This window comes from Alosa pseudoharengus, unplaced genomic scaffold, assembly GCF_046254945.1.
Source record: "Alosa pseudoharengus isolate Yale_2024_CS ecotype anadromous, Long Island Sound unplaced genomic scaffold, YU_APseudo_1.1 YU_APseudo_1.1_scf_8, whole genome shotgun sequence".
Classification (NCBI taxonomy): Eukaryota; Metazoa; Chordata; class Actinopteri; order Clupeiformes; family Clupeidae; genus Alosa; species Alosa pseudoharengus.
Genome location: NW_027468870.1, coordinates 30,696,731 through 30,710,598, shown reverse-complemented (window position 1 = coordinate 30,710,598; position 13,868 = coordinate 30,696,731). Strand labels below are relative to the sequence as shown.

The 13,868-nt window shown below is 44.5% G+C and overlaps 1 pseudogene; it reads right to left on the bottom strand.

Moving 5' to 3' along the window:
• Positions 1-8,723: 8,723 nt before the first annotated feature.
• On the bottom strand, positions 8,724-13,230 carry LOC143112699 (trace amine-associated receptor 13c-like; annotated as a pseudogene).
• Positions 13,231-13,868: the final 638 nt, after the last annotated feature.

Here is a 13,868-nt window from a genome sequence, read left to right as displayed (position 1 = left end):
AGATGCCAAGTGTGAACTGCAACTGATTGAGGCTGTAGATAAAAACACTGGACAGAAAGTATTAGCCCTGTTAAAAAGACTGTATGCTAAACCAGCCTCTAAGGCACAGTTAAGGGCAAGTTTTTTTAACTGTAGACAGAGAGCAGAGGAAAATGTGAGTGCTTTTACTTTGAGACTAAGGGAAGTCTTTTCCAGATGGCGTGAACAAGACGCGGGTGGAACTGAAGAGAGTGACGACCTACTGCTTGACCAGCTTATGGTGGGTCTGCGCACCGGGCCCATAAAGCAAGAGTTGAGTAGACAGATGCGACGGGATGCGGGCATGTCCTTTACCGCTGCATGTAAAGAAGCTCGGGCCCTGGAACAGGAGCTGCAGGAGGGAGATGATGCTATTGTCTCTCAGAGGGTCACTGTCCCATCGCAAAGAAATTCCTCGGTGAACCTGGAGCAACTAAAGAACGAAATACGAACTGAACTGCAGCAAGGGCTGATGGGAGAGATGAAGGAGCAGATGAAGGCCCTTTCAACTAGCCTGATGGAGGAAGTTAAAGTACATCTCTCATCCAGGGAACTGCCCCCAGTTCCCAATGGCCAGCCTATGGATTTACATGCGGCCTCAGCACGAGCTCCCCAAGTGAGGCAACGGCAACCAGGTACATTCGCCTACCAGTGGGATGCACAAGGCCGACCCATTTGTCGAAGTTGTGGTGAAACTGGGCATGTGCAGCGTTGGTGTCCCCGCAGACCATCAGGGCGTCGGGATTTTTAAATCCCCCTACAGCTGAGGGCCAAGTAGTAGGGGCAGTTATCCCAGATAAGGAGCCCACATCACGACACAAGTCTGCGTTGATTGGTGAGTGCCCTAATGTATTTATAAAAATTAATGGAAATTCTGTGCCATTTGTGCTTGATACTGGTTCACAGGTTACCTTACTCAGCCAAAGCTTGTTTAAGAAACATCTGGAGGGGACCCTTTTGACCAACATTGCTGATGCCCCCTGGCTGACTTTACGGGCTGCCAATGACTTGAAGATCCCTTATGTGGGCTATGCCTTGGTCGACTGTATGGTGGGAAGTGTCCAGGCTCTAGGGAAGGGGGTAATAATTGTAAATGATGACTGTTTGGGACCAGATAAAGGTATACTTGGCATGAACATTATTAAACCTCTTTGGTCTGCTCTCACTCAGGGGAACCACCCGGGCCTGTTGGCTTTCAAAACTACACTACCTCTGGTAGAAGGGCAGGCCTGGGCACAGGCGTTCGCAGAGTGCCAGCGGATCACCACCAGAGGGCCCCTTCCCCCCTATCAAGGAATGGCAAAACTGCCACGACAGGAACCAATCATCCTCCCACCTCAGTCGGAAATGATCGTCTGGACACAGGTATCAGAAAATGGTGTTAGCCAGTCGTGTAAGGTGATTGTAGAACCACTTTCTGACTCTGACTCTGAATGGCGTGTGGGTCGCATCTTGGCGACTCTGAGTGGTGGACGAGTGCCCTGCAGGCTTTGTAATCCAAATCCTTACCCTGTAGAGGTGCCCCAGCGCCAACCATTGGCCCAAGTGACGGAAGTTGCCACGGAAGACATTCAAGGTGAACAAGAACTCATCCTCAACAGTGTGGCAACCGATGTTGTGGAAGTAGAGGTGAGGCGGATAGGGACTATGGGGAGTGCTGATGCCACTGAACCACATCCAGTGTTGTCCTTACAAGGAGACGAGCTGACTCCAGACCAGCAGGGGGAGATGACCAACTTGCTTAGCAAATGGGAGAAAGTGTTTGCCAGACACGATGAGGATTTCGGCTGCACAGGTGTTGTAAAACACCAAATACCCACAGGTTCAGCACCCCCAAGCCGTGAGCGTTATCGACCGGTTCCTCCAAGTCTATATTCAGAGTTGAGAGGCCTATTGCAGAACATGCTGGAGAGTGGTGTGGTGAGGGAGAGTGCAAGCCCTTGGGCAGCCCCAATTGTGCTAGTCAAGAAAAAAGATGGAAGCTGGCGATTCTGTGTTGACTATAGAAAATTGAATGAACTCACGCACAAGGATGCTTACCCCTTGCCCCGCATAGAGGAATCCTTAACCGGACTCAAGGCTGCCCGATGGTACTCCACATTAGATCTCGCAAGTGGCTACTGGCAAGTAGAAATGCACTCCCTGGACAGAGAGAAAACCGCAATCGCAACTCCACTTGGCTTATACGAGTTTAACCGTATGCCATTTGGGTTATGTAATGCGCCAGCCACATTCCAAAGATTAATGCAACGTTGCCTGGGAAACCTAGTAAACGAGTCATTATTGATTTATCTTGATGATGTGGTTGTATTTTCTCCTGATTTCAGTAGCCACCTACGCCATCTGGAGGAGGTGTTTCAATGTCTTCATCACCATGGGTTGAAACTACAGCCCAAGAAGTGCCACTTGTTCCAGAGCAAGGTGAGCTACCTTGGCCATGTCATCAGCGAGCAAGGGGTTGCAACCGATCCAGCCAAGACAGCCGCCGTAAGAAACTGGCCTGTTCCCCAGACTGTGAAGCAGGTAAAATCCTTCCTTGGCTTCGCAGGGTACTATCGCCGCTTCATCTCTGCTTTTTCTAAAATTGCATTACCACTGAATGCCTTGACACGGGGTACTGCTACACACGGGAAGACTATGGGCATTAACTGGTCGCCAGAGTGCCAGCAAGCTTTTGACCAGTTGAGAGAAGCCCTACTTGGTGCACCCATACTGGCTTATGCAGATTTTACTCAACCATTTAAACTGTATACTGATGCTAGTTTAGAGGGTTTGGGGGCAGTGCTAGCACAGGTGCAAAATGGTACAGAACGTGTGATCGCCTATGCCAGCCGTAGCTTACAACCAACAGAGCGAAATGATCAAAACTACAGCTCTTTTAAATTAGAGCTGTTGGCTCTGAAATGGGCAGTCACCGAGAAATTCAAAGATGACCTTTATGGTGCAGAATTTACCGTGTTTACAGATAACAACCCATTGGTGCATTTGGAGACAGCCCGCCTTGGTGCCGTGGAACAACGATGGGTGGCGCAGTTGGCAAACTTTAGGTATACTGTTAAATATCGGCCAGGTATACACAATAAAAACGCTAATGCTCTGTCTAGGTTACCAGACCCACAAGAGTCGACACCAGCCAGTGCCCACGGAGTGGTGGTTGAGGAGGAAGAGACCTGGGCGGTGCGGCAGGCCAAGGACCCGGAGCTGACGCAACTACGACAGTGGAAGGAACAACAAGTGCCTCCAGCCGAGTGGAGTGACCCCTTGTCTCCTTATGCAAAACTACTGCGACGAGAGTGGAACCGGGTCGTGTTGCGGGATGGTGTCTTGGGGAGGCTGTGCAAGGAGGTGGCCTCGGGATTGGAAGTCTTCCAAGCGATCGTCCCTAAACAAGAAGCTGAAGAGACATGGCGGGCTTACCATCAAGCCCACGGTCACCCAAGTAGTGAACGGACTCTGGCCATACTGCGACAGCGTTGCTACTGGCCAAAAATGGCCCAAGATGTGAAGGAGTGGACGGGAACCTGCCCACAATGTGTTTGCGCGAAGGCTGGCCCTGAGGTGAAGCTCCCCCTAATGTCCATTGTTACCTCTTATCCATTTGAGCTTGTAGGGGTAGACTATCTTTCCTTAGGACGACCCCAGGACAGATATCCTTATATTTTGGTTATAACAGACTTATTTTCAAAATATGCTCTAGCAGTGCCCACTAGAGACCAGTCTGCCAGCACGACAGTTCAAGCCCTCTACAACAACTTGATTCAACCTTTTGGCTGCCCGGAAAGGATTTTGACAGACCGAGGAGCTGCCTTCGAGTCGTCCTTGATGAAAGAACTCTGCCAGCTATATGGATGCCAGAAGAGTCGTACCACAGCTTATCACCCCCAGGGGAATGGGACATGTGAGCGATTCAACCAGACCCTGTTGGGACTGTTAAGCTCCCTCACTGAATCTGACCAAGACCAGTGGCCCCATAAATTGCCCAGCCTCATCCAGGCATACAATAACACCATCCATAGCGCGACGGGGTTGACCCCACACTATGTGGTGTTTGGTAGACACGCCAGGTTACCTGTAGACTGGGCAACTGGCCTAAAGCCGCCATCAGGTTCCTATACCCTATCCGGCTGGGTGAAAAGGCATCAGGAAGACCTGGACTATGCTTATGGAACAGTGAAGAGACAGACTCAACGCAGACAGAAATTGGACCAAGCCCGATACAACCGGCATGCTAAACTAGCACCCCTGCTCCCAGGAGAAAGAGTGCTTGTTCGCAACTTTCGTAGGAGGGCTAGGGGTAAACTGAACCTTAGATGGGTACCAGAGCCATTTGTGGTGGTTAAGCAGCTGCGGGAGGGCCACCCAGTATACGTGCTTCGGCCAGAGGGTAAGGAGGCCCCGACGCGTACAGTACATCGTAATAACCTCAGATTATGCCCTTTAGCTGTGTTGCAGGACTACAGGGAAGCAGAAGAGCAACCTGTCGCAGACCAAGCAACCCAGTTACCCCCTCCAACATGGTGGCTCCCAGGAGTTCTGGTCAACCCCACGCCGCAGTCGGCCATGGAGGCCAGAGATCTAGCTCAGGCCCATCCACCTGACCCTTCCGAAAGACCAGCAGCCTCCCAGGGCGAACCACATCAGCCCACTGTACATCAGCCCACTGTACGTCAGTCCCAGCGATCCAATTTTGGGAGGCCCCCAGTTCGTTATCGCACTGAGTAAGTGGTCGGGACGACCATTATTAAAGAGGGGGGGAAATGTCAAGTGTAGAACTTCATTCTAAGCTGTGCCATAATTTGTGAACCCAGTTAAACTTAATGCCTTAATTAATATGTGTGCTTTATGTACAGTGTGTCTTATTCATTCACGTGTGGTTTGCATTTTAATTTATTATAATTTGTGCAGTGTGAAGTGATTGCCATTGGACTTATATGACTGATCTTGTGTGTGTGAGCACTGAGTGCTGTGGATTTGCTGTGGACATTTATCTAACACTTTACAATTAGGGCTTCACGTAATTACGGTCAGCTGAGATTACCCCACACACACAGACAGACACACCCCTCTTCGCCCAGCATTGGCGAGATGTGAGACTATGCGGGGCTGGCATGTTGTTCTGTTGTCTGATAAAAAAAGCAGGTGCAACGAAGGAGAAGGAGGGGAAAAATGGACTGAGAAGGCACGGACACACGGGAGAAAGCAGCGGAGAAATCGGGAGAAAGCAGGCTTGGCAGCGGAGATTCTGTGGAGACTGTGGACTGAAGCGTTACTGAAGGGTTTTGCGGGTGGACAAAGCAGCGACAGAGCGCAGGTCGGCGGAAAAGGAAGACAGGGCAACGACGAGACGCGGAACATGATTCAACGCTTATTTAAGCTAAGTAAAGGAACGTTGTCTTGTCCATATGTATTTGTGTGACTGAGATCTGAGATCTGTGTGTGTTCGTGACTGAGGGCTTTCTTTTGGTCCTTCCACAGTGCTACAGCTATTTAAACAAGGCCGCGGAGCGGTGTGGAAGGCTGCCAGGTGTCAGCGAGAGATTGCATTGGATGACTGCATTCCACTCCCTATTGCCTCTACTGCTGTAACTACGTGCATTTGCGCGGTTGGACTCGGACTACGAACTGTGATTCCAAAAGGCGTTTGTTTGGACTTATCAGCAACGCCTGGCTACAAGAAAGGAGGGAAAAACGCAGTACAATAGAGACAAAATGAAAAGACAATGTGTCTCCGGTATCCTGTCTAAGTCTTTATGTCTGAGAGAGAGAGAGAGGATAGAGAGAATGAGACAAACTGAGAGAGAGCGAAAGAGATAGAGAACAAGAGAGAGAGAAAGGGATAGAGAGAGAATGAAACAAATTGAGAGAGAGAAAGAGAGCTAGAGAACAAGATCGAGTGAAAGAGAAAGAAAAAAAGAAAGACAGAGGGAGAGAAAAGTAAGATATGGAGTCCTAAGACTAATGAACTGTGATTTAACATTGAATATGTGCTGTCTATTTTGAGCTGGATGACTATGATATTGAATATGTGCTGTCTATTTTGAGCTGAATGACGGATCCTGTGGTTTTATACTATTGCTGTTTTTTATTGCTTATTTATTTTTATGTGTCCCGTACTTGTGAATTAAACTGATTAAACTAGCTATTAGTGGTCTCCCTTTTCCTAACAGTGGATAACTTTAAATGCTGGTAATTAAGAATCTCGCACCAGGTGTGACATATGCAAATTAGCATCCAGCAGTTTCTGCATGCTGGGAACCCATACTATATATTTCCATCATAAAACTTTGGTGTACTCAACATTTCCGGGTCCACAATTGGGTTCTATGGGCTGTCAACCGGACTACCAGGCTATTTTCGTTTTTTAATAGTAGGCTGAGGCCTGATGGCCTATATTTTTTGCCTAAATAGCCCAGCTTGAAGGGGTGAAATGTAACCAGCTGCTGGGAGCCGGGCTATATTTGGGCTATTGGGCAATATTTTCTCGCTTGGTGTGGACTATTTTATTATACGTTTGAACTGCATAGTCTCTTAAAGGTAAACTATGCAGTATTAGCAATTTCCTTACTGGTTTCTTGGTTTTTGCTTCTTTTTTGCTGGCTCTGTCATGACGAATGTCTGAGAAACTCCATCGCTACCTTTTTCTAGCCGGTGCCTGGCGTGTATGTGTATTTGAATGCAGTAAAGCAATTCGTTACACTCGTTATACTTCCTGACACTGAGGCCGTCGGCCTGCCGGCCCACAGTTGCAAGGGTGGTTTTTCCACTCACAGGCGCTAGGGGGAAGTGAGACGGCCACCATTCAACCCGAAAAAGTCATATAACCATTCCAATGACTCTGAAGCTGTTAAATGAAGGTAAATTAAGCTAAAAAACTTGCATATTAAGCTAAAAAACCTGCATAGTGTGCCTTTAATAGGCCTTTTAGACCTTTGAAGTGATATGGCATGAAAATGATTTACTGAGTTTTGTAGGTGTCAGGAAATTGCTTGCGCATGGGTGGCCAGTCGTAAATTAATTTGAATGACTGTAGCGTAAGGCCTAAAGCAAATTAATCAAACATTTAAAGAGAGAATAAAACTGTCATGTTTATGAATGTAATTCTGTGGCATAAAGCAGATGTATTTGTTTATTGTACAGAAAAATAAAAATGACATGTCAAGCAGTCAGTTGACTACATTGCAGTCAAGAAGTAGGGCAAATTAATTTATGAAACCAAAACGTGGGTCATAGTTGTCTAAGCCTCTATTGCGTAGCCTGTTAAAAACGTCGCCAGAAAGTATTAAATCGGCAACAACATTGTTTTCTGCAGAAGCCTACCCAAGGCTACAGATTAATTCTGAACAGTTATTTCTCTACTGGCTCAATTATCACACCACTGTTTTGATTTGCGTAGTTGCGTTACCCCCAACACTGACAATAATGTAGACAGCAAATTCGATTTCGATTTTCGCTACAACCGTGTAGTCAAGCCTTAAGCCATAGCCTAAATCGAGGTAATGTTTAATTATGCATGATTTATTTTGTTATTGAATTCGTAGGCTGGGATTACTCTCGGCAACAATTATGTTTAATGGTAGCCTCCTGCTTTTTCAGAAGGGGCGGCAGGCAGAGCGATGTACAGTGGTCACCGGTCTGCAACGTGGAGACTGCTGGTCCGCGGAGCCGTGGAGTGAAATTAGGCCCGGTGCTTCGTGTGATAATTTGCTGCGCAATTGATCAAGGAACCGCGGACCGACAGAAAAAGAAAACAAATGTTTCTGCAATCAGGAGGAAATACTTGCTAATTCAATGTCATTAGACATAGAGCCGTACAATTAAGTAGTGGTATGAGCGTTCATTCAATGCATGCGTGTGCGCGACAGAAACCGAAACTACCCGATAACGTTGGTACTGTAGCAAAGCTCCGCTTCAACCTGTCGGAAGGCTATTTAATTATTTAACGGCATTTAATAGAACTACGTGGATTCTTGCAATTTCCATAGAAACAGAGCATGTGACTGTATAATACACTGTCTAGCACTGAGTAGACCTCTGAGTATAGTCAAATTTGAATATAGCGTGGCCAAAAGATATTGTAGCCTTATTAGTCTTCCTATTAAAGATCTCCAGACCAGAGATTTACGCTTATCTGCTCCGCCGTTTACCATACACAAAAGCTGGTATTACGTTTCCTGAATCCTTACATTCAGGCATTCAAATTAAATTTATTTAAAAAACATGTACATTTTTTCTCCATTTGCCTATCAGTGTATGATGCATTGCTTACATGAGGGAAACATTCCAAAACAATAGCACCCATATAGTTGCTGTTGTTTTGAGAAGTATTTCTCATGCAAGCATCATGCAACCATGCAAAAGCAATTAACTATTGTAATTATTATACCTTAGTCCTCTGATGTGCATGTTTTCACAAACGTTTTGTGAACAATGTTAGCACTTTAAACATTGACTGCTTTGAAGTGAAAGTGCATGTATAACAATATAGCATAATAATAATTGTGATAATAATCATCATCATGATAATTTGTGTGTGTGTGTGTGTGTGTGTGTGTGTGGGGGGGGGGTACGTGTAGGTGGGCCCTATGACCCCAAAGTCTGCCATGACCGGGCCTCAGGTCAAAGAAGTTTGAGAAAGGCTGTCTTAGAACATTACTATTAGAAACAATAGAAACTTTAAACATTAATAGTCACAGTGTCTTATTAAACTATTGATTCTCTAGGAACAAGTTTTTAAGAGATGATGTGTTCAGTATTTTAAGGGTCAAGATGTGTTGTGCTGATGTTTTGAACCATGTGTAGTAGAGAGCATACAGTATATGACCGGATTTATACAAGAATTCACATACATGAACCAGCTGAATACATTGAGCATGAGTGACGATGTGGACACACTGCTCTCTGTGAGCATGCAAATGTAATACGGAATCCAGCAAATTAAATACATCAAAACAACAAGTCCAAGAGTCTTTGCAGCCTTATGTTCAGATTTCTTTGATGTCGCTAACACATTTTTGGTGGAGTGGTATACGTTAGAAGTTGCAGTAGACATGAGTGTGATTTGCCTTCTGGCTGTGTTAAAGATTCTGATATACAAAGCAATCATGGCAATGCATGGACTAAGAAAAGTAATTATGAGGTCAATGATGGCTAATGTGTAGTCAGTGACAACTATGCAATGCCCATAGCATGAAGTGTGAACCAGTGGGTGATTCAAATGATCATATAAATTAATCACAGCATATAGTACGGAGCAAAACCAACAGAGGAATATACAGAACAGAGTTTTTCGGTTTGTCACTTTGGAATGATACCTCAGTGGATCCCTTACAGCTATGTACCTGTCAATTGATATAAAAACCAAATTACCAAGTGAGGCAGAGACAACAATGTAAAGAACTAGATGTACCGCAGAGCGGTACAAAATATGACCGCCGCCCAGTCCAGCACATTTTTTCCACAAAAAGAAATCACGCTGAAAGGCCTATATGATTCTTACTGTCTCACTAAATTGCGTCATCCACACTCAATTCTCACTGGTATCTGCTAGACAACAAGTACCAAAACATGATTAGTTCATAGATTTCACATGTAAAATTCATTTTATACAACCCCACCTCCATCTTGCCTGCTCATAATTCTGAGAAATTCTTGATTGTTTGTGTTATGTTTATGTTATGTGTGTGGGTGTGTGTGTGTGTGAGTGTTTGTGTGTGTGTGTGTGTGTGTGTGTGTGTGTGTGTGTGTGCGTGCTTGTGTGTGTGCCTGCGTATGTGCCTGTGCATGGAAGCGTACATATGTCTACTGTGTGAGTATATGTCATACGTATGATTACTGTGAATGTGTGTGTGTGCGTGTGTATCTGTTTGTGCACATGTGTGCACATGAAATGGGTTAACATGACCCCTGGAGGCAAATATATGGAAAAAAAATGGTCATCCTAGGCCCTACAGTTCTCAAGATATTCACAGAGAACTGTGTCTGGCCTACCCTCCTTTTCGGGGGGTCCAGTCCAGCGGGGGGGCTACAGATCAAAACGAAAAATGACGGTTCCATGCTATCCATGTGGGGTTACATGCCCACCAAGTTTTGTGTACCCCGGTCTTTCAGTGTCCCGGGAATCCTTGTTGGTGTACGTCACTAAATGTACACATAAATTATTTTATTGTAAGGCCCCCCATGAACGAAAGTACACAAAACTTGGCATGCATTCGGAGGGTGTCATAATGATCCTACACTTTCAATTTCGTGCAGTTTTGACCATGTCAGCCAGAGATATTGTGATGAAAACACCTAAATTTTTGCTTTTTAATTTTTAACTAGGTGGCGCTATACATGAAATAAGTGGTAATGGGATGGGTTGACATGGCCCCTTGAGATCAACATACAAAAAAAAGGTGGACCTCCTAGGCCCTACGGTTCTCGAGATATTCACAGAAAACTGTCTCCGGCCACCTACAGGCCAGTTGGTGTATAGTAACATAAATTAATTTATTGTGTGGCCCCCCATGAACGGAATTCCACGAAACTTGGCGTGCATTCAGAGGGTGTCATAATGATCCTACACTTCCAATTTCGTGCAGTTTTGACTATGTTAGGTCACAGATACCTGCGATTACAACACCTAATTTTTACTTTTTTGTGTTTAACTAGGTGGCGCTATACATGAAATGAGTGGTTATGGAATGGGTTGACATGGCCACTTGAGATCAACTTACCAAAAAAAAATGGTCCTCCTAAACCTTACGGTTCTCGAGATATTCACAGAAAACTGTGTCTGCCCTACCCTCCTTTCGGGGGGTGCAGTCCAGCGGGGGGGCTACAGATCAAAACGAAAAACGATGGTTCCATGCTATCCATATGGGGTTACATGCCCACCAAGTTTCGTCTACCCCGGTCTTTCAGTGTCCCGGGACTCATTGACAGAAATTTGGGCATGCGAAAAAGAAAAAAAAGAAAAGAAAAATAAATCTGACTAAACCTATATGACCGCCGCTTCGCTGCGCGGCGGTCATAATAATAATTTCAGATCGAGATCGTATCTCTTTAAGGCAGGATATGTTGTTTGACGGAAAGCAATATTGAACATTATGTTCCACAGAGCCACTTATCCATAAATCTAAAATGCCAGTAAAATATAGTTCTGGTGTAAAAATAAAAATGCATTTAAAACTCAGTGATTCAATAAACGAGTAAGGTATGATAGAACATTACTCTGTTTGTGAAGTAATGGGTGGAGGATCTGACTCCAGCTTTTATACATGTATGAAACTTCCTCCTCCTTCACATATGACATCAGGAGCCATACAGTTGTCTGAGTAATGTCTTCAGAAAGTTATGTTGATGTCTTTTGAAGTCAGACAGATTTAAGCTTTGTAACACAAAATATGCAGAGGATACGGTGGATGCTCAATTGTTTGGTGTAGGGGGGACGCGCGATGAAAAGGGCAATGTCGGAAAGGTGTTAAAAATGATTAATTAATTAATTAATAGTGTAATTCATTCATAAATAGTAAATAATTTTGAACCGGGTTATAATGATATGGAAACATGAAATTAAAGGAAATAATTTGTAAACTCTATAGTAGGCTATGTTTTCATTTAAAAACTAGATGTACCGCATAGCGGTGCAAAATATGACCGCCGCTTAGTCATGTACATCCATTCCGCGAAAATAAATCATATTAATGAATTTGTCTCCATCTTCTACTCCATCCCCCACTGTTGAAACTTTTGTGTTTGTTTGGAATGTGTGTGTGCGGGCCGCACACAAAGTAGCCTACTGGTGCTGCAAAGGTGAATAGATGTGTAGCACTTGCCAAAAAAATTGTAGCATTGTTATAAAACTTTTAAAATCTCTAAACAATCACAAGTAGGGCAGTTCATCACAGTCCATCCATTGCAACTGGACTGATGAAAGGTACACCTGTAGGCTACATTGTATTTGGGAAAAGCAGAAGGTAGCAGCATAATGTATTTATTTATTTATTTATTATTAAACAAAACAATCCCTGTCAGTTCCATGCAGTTTTCAACAGCTATCAAGAAGAGAGGTCATGTCATGGATTTTTGTGAATGTTTCTTCTTCTACATGCATACGTTTAGTCATCTAGTTCATATGATATTCAGTTTTATTGTCAATGCACACATTAAATACCAGTAGTCTAAAACAAAATGCAGTTTTACCAAGTGGTGCAAATAACTGACATGTCCAAAAGGGCCTTCATGAAATGCGTTGCTAGACTGTTCACACATATTTTAACGGGCCAAGTTGAAGAGCTACCGTCCGTTATTGTTCGTGCAAATAATAGGCTGATTCATGTTCCCTTGCATTTTGCAACTATGAGGTCCATGGTTAGTCTGGCTTTCGCCAGACCAAGCTCAATCTTTTAAGAAATCGAAAAAGAAATCGCCGGCAGATCAGGCTGAGTTCACCCAGCCTAGTCCATGGTAGGCGCCCGATATAAATATTGTTTAATTTTGCGATTGAGATATCCACGCACTGCCCCCCCCTGCGACGTGTTCGCCCCCGGTTTCAGAGCTATTCTAAATGCAAAAATGCATAGAGGAGTTATGACAAAACCGTGACTGTTGACAAACTATATAAGCTACAGTATATAAGGTAGGCCCCATGCTAGGCCTATTACACAACATAAATGGTCACTAGGCTATGCTGGCGACCCAAATAAGATCTCCTTTGGGAACCAATGGCTTACAGTATCAAGCGGACTTAAGCTGCCACCTCTTGGCGAAAAGTTAATAGTTTTGCATATCAGTAGTAGGCCTAATACATTTCACGCAGCTGTGTTAATCACGGAAAGCGCGAATGAAGTGGACACTTCTAAATGGAACCCAACCCACTGTGTATTAGCTCAAGGTCTGTGGCTAAAGCCATAATGAAAGCGTTATCATTGTTTGGATACTTCACACTTTAATTGCATAGACTACAACTACCAAGCTGGAATCAAAGCACATCGACTCCCCTCTCACACCCTGAACACGCACTTCGAACAAACAAAAAGCATCTCAGTCTCACGGTATAGCCATAGGCAAAACTGTATCGGACCGGTGTTGGTAGCCTACTAAATCATCTATCGCAAAGAATGATTTTTGTAGCACGTGCAACAAATATGTGTAGGTACAGCCCTGCCCTGGATACATCTCTCAACGTGCGCTCTAAAACATTTGGTTTAAATCACTAGCCTGACGGGCCATCCTATATCATTGAAATGTATAGGCTGAGCAAATTAATTTGCCGCCGCTAGGGTGTGTCTAGATTTCTAGGCTAGATCATCATGGGTGCGTTAATAAATCTACATTGTGGCGAGTTTTAAAATAATTCATTTTGACAAATTTATGTAGTTTCAGGGCCCGTCCACACGGAGACGCTTTTTAGGTTAAACACAGAGGTTTTGCTTCGTCTTGGCTGAGCGTCCAAACGAATCCTGTAAACGCACTGCCCGAAACCGCACTTTTCTGAAACCTGGTCCCAGAGTGGAGAAATCTGAAACCGTAGCCCGTTTGAATTCGTTTAGACAGCGAAACCGCACATCCTGCTTGCGTATCGATGATGTCATCGCCACACCTCAGCTGCCCTGGACTTGCACTTATAGTATTGCCTAACAATACTAGTTTTCATACATGACATTACCTACGATTATACTCCGTAAGATAAATATCACAACTGGTGCTGCGCAGCGCCGATAGCTTATGACTTGGTGGACTGAACACTGTTTTTCCAGGTGTTTTTTATGCATTCTAGCTACTGTCAGTGACGCGAGAGAACTTAAGTTATTAGGAAAGTGCGGTGTAAGTTTAGGCTACATTAATTTGTGCGTAGTGCCAGTGTCATT